Here is a 12,024-nt window from a genome sequence, read left to right as displayed (position 1 = left end):
AAGTGTCAAGAACAGCTGATCGCAATGGTCTCTCCGCGCGAAATTTGCTTGTTTTCTAGATTCACGCGCGCTGTTTCATTAAATTCTCCAATATTACTAGAAACTCGCTCACTCGATATAGGCTAAATAAACCGTATTACTCAGTTACACTGTACTCAGGCTCAAACAGTCTTTTCTACAATCAATGCCTCTAATGATTCACTGTAATGGCTTCACATTGTTCTTCACTCAACAATATATTATGAACTATTAACACTGGAGTTTTCGGTACTTTCTCTCGTTGGCGATAACGCAATGATTCACTGTACTCACAAATGATTATTCACTGAATGAACATAGACATATATATGGTATATAAATCAATCATCAATACATGGAAAATAAATAGTTTCTGGGCACATAGCCTAACCTCCAAATACTGGCATAATATTATGTATAATTTACCACTATATGTTCATATCAAAAATCTATAGAAAGATATACACAACACAGTAAATTTATCACTGGTTCCTGGTGCCTGTACACACCAATAATCAACATGAATATTACAAGTACTCTTGTTAGTACTGTCTAGCACATTGGTGCTTTACCGTGACATGGGTGAGACTTGCTCACGACATATAAAATCCTCAGGCTAGAAAATATAGCCGAATAACATAGCTAACTAAAGGGGAATGGGGAGGGAACTAGAACCACCTACTTCACCCTATCCTCCGATGAGAGTCGAGATGTAGCTCCTGGTCCTCGTGTCGGGAACGCCCCCACACTACACGTCGTCGTGTCCTACCAGAGCCTCTCGTCGTCCCACCGTTTAGCGCGTCGTCTCCGTGCCTCCTCACTGCAGGTCCGTCCTCCTCCTTGACTTCTTGAAGGTTGGAGTCGGTCTCCTGGCCGTCGTCTTCTCCCAGCAACGGCTGTCGCCTACGTCTCAGCTACAGTCGTCCGGTTTCCCCAAATAGTCCTCTCTTCCTCAGCTACCCAGTGGCTCTGTCAGCCACTACGCTGTCACGAACTGGTGAATTGCCACAGACGTCACTGCACGGCTTCACTGCTACTGGCACAGTACCTGACTGGAGCACTTGTTGCTCAAATAACCGTCAATTCCCTCTTCTGGTTCAACACGTGAACTAGGGAAGACTTCTCAGAGTACTGGCGGACTTCCGGTGACGCGTAAATCCACGGGAGCTGGAATAACTGTCCGACTGACAGGACCACTCGTCGCACGTCCGACCTCTATGACGTGTCGTGTCTGACTGCTGGCGCCCGGCGCGCTGGCCGGACCCCCTTCCTTCGTGACGTCACTTTCGCCACGGGAGGTTTTCATTGGCTCCCGGTGCCACATTGCTGTCGGTGACCAATCCGGTGCCACTGACGTCACACGGTTTTGGCGGGAGATCAGGGAAGCCAGCGCCATCTTGGCTCCCTAAAGGGCCTAAACCACAGGCCAAAATATCACTATTTCACAAATTTATCGGCTCTCCGAGAACACTTCACTCTCTCCCATATATCGAATTGCAGCCTGCAACGTAGAGAACGCTTGGGAAAAGTAGACATGACTCTTACTGCAGGCGTGGGAGAATTACAAGGGGGGAAACTCCGTCACAATATATATATATATATATATAATATATATATATATATATATATATATATATATATATATATATATATATATATATATATATATATATATATATATATATGCAACAATGATCACAAAAACACTGTTCCAAGTATGCAGAATAACCACATGTGAAAAATAGAAAATGCTTAACGCGTTTTCGGCAAATTCGCCTTCATCAGAGCAAAGTAGAATCTACTTTGCTTCAAAGAATACAAAGATTCTACTTTGCTCTGATGAAGGCGAATTTGCCAAAAACGCGTTAAGCATTTTCTATTTTTCACATGTGGTTATTCTGCATATATATATATATCTATATATATATATATATATATATATATATATATATATATATATATATATATATATATATATATATATATATATATATATATATATGCCATGAGCAATGCAACTGGTATGTACAGGATGCCTTCATCCACTTGACCATCACACGACCGGACATAAGGAGGTGATAGCCGAAGCTATTTGAACCCCCCCCCCCCCCCGCCGGCACCCGGATGGTAATCTTGGGCATAGCATTTTATCAAATCATCTCATTCTTTGGGGCACACGTGAGGAACACAAATGCGAACCACCCACCCGCCGGCAGGGGGGGGGGGGTTCAAATAGCTTCGGCGATCCCTCCTTATATCCTGTCGTGATGGTCAAGTGGATTAAGGCGTCTTGTACATACCAGTTGCATTGCTCCTGGCAGTATGGGTTCGAGTCGTTTCTGGGGTGTGGGTTTTCAGTTGCATATAGTCCTGGGGACCATTCAGGCTTGTTCACATTTGTGTTCCTCACGTGTGCCCCAAAGAATGAGGTGATTTGAAAAAATGCTAAGCCCAAGATTACCATCCGGGTGCCGGCAGGAGGGTGGTTCAAATAGCTTCGGCTATCACCTCTTTATGTCCGGTCGTGATGGTCAAGTGGATTAAGGCGTCCTGTACATACCGGTTGCATTGCTCCTGGCAGTATGGGTTCGAGTCACTTTTGGGGAGTGAGTTTTCAGTTGCATATAGTCCTGGGACCATTCAAGCTTGTTCACATATATAAATATATATATATATATATATATATATATATATGTCGTACCTAGTAGCCAGAACGCACTTTTTGTCCTATTATGCAAGGCCCGATTTGCCTAATAAGCCAAGTTTTCCTGAATTAATATATTTTCTCTAATTTTTTTCTTATGAAATGATAAAGCTACCCATTTCATTATGTATGAGGTAAAAAATTTTTTATTGGAGTTAAAATTAACGTAGATATATGACCAAACCTAACCAACCCTACCTAACCTAACCTAACCTATCTTTATAGGTTAGGTAGCGGAAAAAGTTAGGTTAGGTTAGGTTAGGTAGGTTAGGTTGCCGAAAAACAATTAATTCATGAAAACTTGGCTTATTAGGCAAATCAGGCCTTGCATAGTAGGGTGAGAAGTGCGTTCTGGCTACTAGGTACGACATATATATATATATATATATATATATATATATATATATATATATATATATATATATATATATATATATATATATATATATATATATGTCGTACCTAATAGCCAGAACTCACTTCTCAGCCTACTATGCAAGGCCCGATTTGCCTAATAAGCCAAGTTTTCATGAATTAATGTTTTTTCGTCTACCTAACCTACCTAACCTAACCTAACCTAGCTTTTTTTGGCTACCTAACCTAACATTACCTATAAAGATAGGTTAGGTTAGGTTAGGTAGGGTTGGTTAGGTTCGATCGTATATCTACATTAATTTTAAATCCAATAAAAAAAAATTTACCTCATACATAATGAAATGGGTAGCTTTATCATTTCATAAGAAAAAAATTAGAGAAAATATATTAATTCAGGAAAACTTGGCTTATTAGGCAAATCGGGCCTTGCATAGTAGGCTGAAAAGTGAGTTCTGGCTACTAGGTACGACATATATATATATATATATGTCGTACCTAGTAGCCAGAACGCACTTCTCAGCCTACTATGCAAGGCCCGATTTGCCTAATAAGCCAAGTTTTCATGAATTATTTATTTTTCGACTACCTAACCCACCTAACCTAACCTAACCTAACTTTTTCGGCTACCTAACCTAACCTAACCTATCAAGATAGGTTAGGTTAGGTTAGGTAGGGTTGGTTAGGTTTGTTTATATATCTACGTTAATTTTAACTCCAATAAAAAAAATTGACCTCATACATAATGAAATGGGTAGCTTTATCTTTTCATAAGAAAAAAATTAGAGAAAATATATTAATTCAGGAAAACTTGGCTTATTAAGCAAATCGGGCCTTGCACAGTAGGCTGAGAAGTGCGTTCTGGCTACTAGGTACGACATATATATATATATATATATATATATATATATATATATATATATATATATATATATATATATATATATATATATATATATATATATTTATATATATATATATATATATATATATATATATATATATATAATATATATATATATATATATATATATATATATATGTCGTACCTAGTAGCCAGAACTCACTTCTCAGCCTACTATTCAAGGCCCGATTTGCCTAATAAGCCAAGTTTTCCAGAATTAATATATTTACTATAATTTTTTTCTTATGAAATGATAAAGCAACCCTTTTCTCTATGTATGAGGTCAATTTTTTTTTATTGGAGTTAAAATTAACATAGATATATGACCGAACCTAACCAACCCTACCTAACCTAACCTAACCTATATTTATAGGTAAGGTTAGGTTAGGTAGCCAAAAAAAGCTAGGTTAGGTTAGGTTAGGTAGGTTAGGTAGACGAAAAAACATTAATTCATGAAAACTTGGCTTATTAGGCAAATCGGGCCTTGAATAGTAGGCTGAGAAGTGCGTTCTGGCTATTAGGTACGACATATATATATATATATATATATATATATATATATATATATATATATATATGTCGTACCTAGTAGCCAGAACTCACTTTTCAGCCTACAATGCAAGGCCCAATTTGCCTAATAAGCCAAGTTTTCATGAATTAGTATATTTTCTCTAATTTTTTTCTTATGAAATGATAAAGCTACCATTTCATTATGTAAGAGGTCAATTTTTTTTTATTGGAGTTAAAATTAACGTAGATATATGACCGAACCTAACCAACCCTACCTAACCTAACCTAACCTATCTTTATAGGTTAGGTTAGGTTAGGTAGCCGAAAAAGTTAGGTTAGGTTAGGTTAGGTAGGTTAGGTAGTCGAAAAGCAATTAATTCATGAAAACTTGGCTTATTAGGCAAATCGGGCCTTGCATAGTAGGCTCAGAAGTGAGTTCTGGCTACTAGGTACGACATATATATATATATATATATATATATATATATATATATATATATATATATATATATATATATATATATATATATATATTTATATATATATATATATATATATATATATATATATATATTATATATATATATATATAAATATATATATATATGTCGTACCTAGTAGCCAGAACGCACTTCTCAGCCTACTATGTAAGGCCCAATTTGCCTAATAAGTCAAGTTTTCATGAATTAATTGTTTTTCGACTACCTAACCTACCTAACCTAACCTAACCTAACTTTTTCGGCTACCTAACCAAACCTCACCTATAAAGATAGGTTAGGTTAGGTTAGGTAGGGTTGGTTAGGTTCGGTCATATATCTACGTTAATTTTAACTCCAATAAAAAAAAATTGACCTCATACATAATGAAATGGATAGCTTTATCATTTCATCAGAAAAAAATTAGAAAAAATATATTAATTCAGGAAAACTTGGCTTATAAGGCAAATCGGGCCTTGAATAGTAGGCCAAAAAGTGAGTTCTGGCTACTAGGTACGACATATATATATATATATATAAATATATATATATATATATATATATATATATATATATATATATATATATATATATATATATATATATATATATATATATATATATATATATATATATATTTATATATATATATATATATATATATATATATATATATATATATATATTTATATATATATATATATATATATATATATTTATATATATGTCGTACCTAGTAGCCAGAACTCACTTCTCAGCCTACTATTCAAGGCCCGATTTGCCTAATAAGCCAAGTTTTTCTGAATTAATATATTTACTATATTTTTTTTCTTATGAAATGATAAAGCAACCCTTTTCTCTATGTATGAGGTCATTTTTTTTTTATTGGAGTTAAAATTAACGTAGAGATATGACCGAACCTAACCAACCCTACCTAACCTAACCTAACCTATATTTATAGGTAAGGTTAGGTTAGGTAGCCAAAAAAAGCTAGGTTAGGTTAGGTTAGGTAGGTTAGGTAGACGAAAAAACATTAATTCATGAAAACTTGGCTTATTAGGCAAATCGGGCCTTGAATAGTAGGCTGAGAAGTGCGTTCTGGCTGTTAGGTACGACATATATATATATATATATATATATATATATATATATATATATATATATATATATATATATATATATTTATATATATATATATATATATATATATATATATATATATATATATATATAAATATATATATATATATATATATATATATAAATATATATATATATATATATATATATATATATATATATATATATATATATATATATGTCGTACCTAATAGCCAGAACGCACTTCTCAGCCTACTATTCAAGGCCCGATTTGCCTAATAAGCCAAGTTTTCATGAATTAATGTTTTTTCGTCTACCTAACCTACCTAACCTAACCTAACCTAGCTTTTTTTGGCTACCTAACCTAACCTTACCTATAAATATAGGTTAGGTTAGGTTAGGTAGGGTTGGTTAGGTTCGGTCTTATATCTACGTTAATTTTAACTCCAATAAAAAAAATTGACCTCATACATAGAGAAAAGGGTTGCTTTATCATTTCACAAGAAAAAAATTATAGTAAATATATTAATTCAGGAAAACTTGGCTTATTAGGCAAATCGGGCCTTGAATAGTAGGCTGAGAAGTGAGTTCTGGCTACTAGGTACGACATATATATATATATATATATATATATATAAATATATATATATATTTATATATATATATATATTTATATATTTATATATATATATATATATATATATATATATATATATATATATATATATATATATATATATATTTATATATATATATATATATATATATATATATATATTTATATATATATATATATATATATATTTATATATATATATATATATATTTATATATATATATATATATATATATATATATATATATATATATATATATATATATATATATATATATATATATGTCGTACCTAGTAGCCAGAACGCATTTCTCAGCTTACTATGCAAGGCCAGATTTGCCTATTAAGCCAAATTTTCATGAAATTAAATATTGTCTTTAATTTTTTTCTTATGAAATGATAAAGCTACCCATTTCATTATTTATGAGGTCAATTTTTTTTAATGGAGATAAAATTAACGTAGATATATGATCGAACTTAACCAACCCTACCTAACCTAACCTAACCTATCTCTATAGGTTAGGTTAGGTTAGGTAGCCGAAAAAGTTAGGTTAGGTTAGGTTAAGTAGGTTAAGTAGTCGAAAAACAATTAATTCATGAAAACTTGGCTTAATAGGCAAATCGGGCCTTGCATAGTAGGCTGAAAAGTGCGTTCTGGCTACTAGGTACGACATATGTATATATATATATATATATATATATATATATATATATATATATATATATATATATATATATGTCGTACCTAGTAGCCAGAACGCACTTCTCAGCCTACTATGCAAGGCCAAATTTGCCTAATAAGCCAAGTTTTCATGAATTAATTGTTTTTCGACTACCAAACCTGCCTAACGTAACCTAACCTAACTTTTTCGGCTACCTAACCTAACCTAACCTATGAAGATAGGTTAGGTTAGGTTAGGTAGGGTTGGTTAGGTTCGGTCATATATCTACGTTAATTTTAACTCCAATAAAAAAAAATTGACCTCATACATAATGAAATGGGTAGCTTTATCATTTCATAAGAAAAAAATTAGGGAAAATATATTAATTCAGGGAAACTTGGCTTATTAGGCAAATTTGGCCTTGCATAGTAGGCTGAGAAGTGAGTTCTGGCTACTAGGTACGACATATATATATATATATATATATATATATACCTAGTAGCCAGAACGCACTTCTCAGCCTACAATGCAAGGCCCCATTTGCCTAATAAGCCAAGTTTTCCTGAATAATTATATTTTCTCTATTTTTTTCTTATGAATGATAAAGCTACCCATTTCATTATGTATGAGGTCAATTTTTTTTTATTGGAGTTAAAATTAACGTAGATATATGACCGAACTTAACCAACCCTACCTAACCTAACCTAACCTATCTTTATAGGTTAGGTTAGGTTAGGTAGCCGAAAAAGTTAGGTTAGGTTAGGTTAAGTAGGTTAGGTAGTCGAAAAACAATTAATTCATGAAAACTTGGATTATTAGGCAAATCGGGCCTTGCATAGTAGGCTGAGAAGTGCGTTCTGGCTACTAGGTACGACATATATATATATATATATATATATATATATATATATATATATATATATATATATGTATATATATATATATATATATATATATATATATATATATATATATATATATATATATATATATATATATATATATATATATATATATATATATATGCGGAAAATCCACAGAGAAATATGAAATGAGGTGAACGTTTCGGCTTTGTTAAAGCCTTTGTCAACACCAGACTGACTAAGGAGAAGGGAGAAGGGGGAGGATATATAGGCCGACACCTGACCAACCCATCCCTAGGTGTCGGCCTATATATCCTCCCCCTTCTCCCTTCTCCTTAGTCATTCTGGTGTTGACAAACGCTTTAACAAAGCCGAAACGTTCACCTCATTTCATATTTCTCTGTGGATTTTCCGCATAAAATGATCAGTGTTTTGTGATCGTCAATTGCATATATATATATATATATGTTGTACCTAGTAGCCAGAACGTCGTACTCGGCCTGCTATGCAAGGCCCGATTTGCCTAATAAGCCAAGTTTTCCTGAATTAATATATTTTCTCTAATTTTTTTCTTATGAAATGACAAAGCTACCCATTTCATTATGTATGAGGTCAATTTTTTTTTATTGGAGTTAAAATTAACGTAGATATATGACTGAACCTAACCAACCCTACCTAACCTAACCTAACCTCTCTTTGTAGGTTAGGTTAGGTTTGGTAGCCGAAAAAGTTAAGTTAGGTTAGGTTAGGTCGGTTAGGTAGTCGAAAAACAATTAATTCATGAAAACTTGGCTTATTAGGCAAATCGGGCCCTGCATAGTAGGCTGACAAGTGCGTTCTGGCTACTAGGTACGACACACACACACACACACACACACACACACACACACACACACACACACACACACACACACACACACACACACACACACTCTCACACACACACACACACACAGACACACACACACACAGACACACACACACACACACACACACACACACACACACACACACACACACACACACACACACACATATATATATATATATATATATATATATATATATATATATATATATATATATATATATATATATATATATATATATATATATATATATATATATATATATACTAAATTATTGGGATCGTCTCAATGCTCTCCAAATGTACTCACTAGAAAGGAGACGAGAGAGATACCAAATAATATACACATGGAAAATACTGGAGGGACAGGTCCCAAATCTGCACAGTAAAAATAACAACGTATTGGAGTGAACGACATGGAAGAAAATGCAGAATAGAACCAGTGAAGAACAGAGGTGCCATAGGCACAATCAGAGAACACTGTATGAACATCAGAGGTCCACGGTTGTTCAACGTCCTACCAGCGAGAATCAGAAATATTACAGGAACAACCGTGGACATTTTCAAGAGGAAACTAGATTGTTTCCTTCAAGGAGTGCCGGACCAACCGGGCTGTGGTGAGTATGTGGGCCTGCGGGCCGCTCCAAGCAACAGCCTGGTGGACCAAACTCTCACAAGTCAAGTCTGGCCACGGGCCGGGCTTGGGGAGTAGAAGAACTCCCAGAACCCCATCAACCAGGTAACACGTGACTGAGGTAGAGGTTTATCTCCTTTCTTGCCAAAAAGACTGAAATACGGGCAGTAGGTAAATTACTATCTAAAGAGATATAATACTACACATATTTATAATTGAAATGTGAGAGCGCCCTGAAATAAAATTCACTTGTTATTTTTTCTGGGCATGCAGTATGACGACAAACGTCCTATCTAATATTATATTGTGATCACAAATAATAAAAGGATATAGGAACTTAAAGTTTGCCGATCCTGTGTCTGAGAAATGATGAAGCTGCTCCGACACTCTAACGTCTGCAGTAGCAAGGATGACGCAATAACGAGGCGGTAATTCTAGCGAGCTTAAAGACACTCTCTCTGAGAATAATTGCTGCTTCTTCCCTTCTCAGCTTGTGCATGCGTGGTAACATGGAGTGTTGGAGCAGAGTAAAATTCTACTATAATTCACTCAACGATGCGAGATAATAAAGACAAGGTTTGTCATAAGAAAGTTAATATTAATTAAATTCTCGCTATGTGACAATTAATATGAAACGAAGTTCACATAGACAAAAAGCTAAAGGGGAAATTTATTCCTCCATGAATGCCCTTTGATAACAGTTCATAACTGTTTAAAATGATCTCAGCAAACAATGTGATATAACTGGATCAATGGTGAATATATTATCAGCTAATAATTCTTGTAAAAGAATGCTGAAATAAAGGAGAATTTAACACAATTCTCGCGAATGTAAATGTTTTTCCTCAGTTATGTGAGCTGACGCAACACGGCTATGAATACTAGGAAACTTTTGGTATACTAACTATACAGTATAATATGAATTAATGTTATTACACTACTGGTTAGTAGTTTTAGTAAAATATAATCGTTAGTACAATAATTGCTTCTTGAAGTACTAAATGTTAGTATTTAAGTATTGGATGATTACGACGCCTAGTACAGGAAATACATCTTATTGTATTAGGGGATTATATATTAGGTGTTGGAAATTTCCAACAGGTCTTGCTGTTGTTGTCACTGTCTTGTTATTTCAAATTGATTGCTGCAATTGTTTTGAATTGCAATCTTGCATCCAAGTGAGCACCCGATGTTCAGTTAGATAAATTTGTTTCAGCCGCGAGTGGTATGAACGGAAGTTCGACTATACTTGTTAAGTGATTAGCTTTCCATAGTGTCACTTCGGACATTAATGTAACGTTAAATTGTTGTGCCGTGTATTAGTATTAAGTGTAAATAAATGTTAATTGTAACCAAACGAGAAGTATCTTTATGTCCACACCTTCCAATAATCTTGCCCCCCCCAATATTGACTCTGCCGCATACTTGACTACTGCTTGCGTTGCTCTTGAGCTCATGCTACTGGATTTGAACTAGTTTCATAGCCACACACACCAACTATAAATTTGGTGTGGGATACCATTTAGCTACCCTTGAAATTGTCTTCAGCAGTTGAAGGAGCTTAATGACCCAGTGGGTAGGAGTGCCAAGGATTTGGACTTTGGCGGCTGCTCTCTCCTTTGAATTTCGTTTTAAAGTATAATCTCACGTCTGGCAGTTAAAGTGCTGTTATTGTGCAGTCCTTTCTGACTGAGCACACTTGTAATAAAGTTCAAGTTCAAATATTATAATAGAAACACTCACAACAGCATCTGTCCACATATGCTTCTCGGAACAATATATAAGTACTTGGATCTGAATGATGCATCCGATACATTTTATAATATCTCATAAGTAACTAAATTTGATATTTGGTAGTGTCTGCTCATAATATAGGTTCATAACACCCCACAAAATACAAATAAATGCAGTATCCCATAAAAGATAATATTGCCTAATTGTATAAATATAACACAAAAAATCCCTAATCTTTAACACATTACATTGTCTCCATACAATACATGATATACTCATGGCACATGCAACCCACAAAATTAATCAGAAGTTTATTTCAGCATCACATCTCTTCTGTCTTCGTCTCCTGTGGTTGCTAGGTCAGAGTTCGTTCCTGACCCAGACTAACCCAAGCTGTCCAGCCTGGTGAATGTTGTCAATGTCACATCGTTGCTCTGGGCTAACGTGATCCTGGCATCCAGATTAACGAAGATTCCTACCTCAGGGTCATGTCCCTCTCGGATCCATGCTGCCGTCTCGTCCCAGGGCTCCAACCCCAGGACGCTGTAGATACATTACAGCT

The sequence above is a fragment of the Procambarus clarkii genome, chromosome 84, assembly GCF_040958095.1.
Source record: "Procambarus clarkii isolate CNS0578487 chromosome 84, FALCON_Pclarkii_2.0, whole genome shotgun sequence".
Classification (NCBI taxonomy): Eukaryota; Metazoa; Arthropoda; class Malacostraca; order Decapoda; family Cambaridae; genus Procambarus; species Procambarus clarkii.
Note: the sequence above shows the minus strand (reverse complement) of the source record.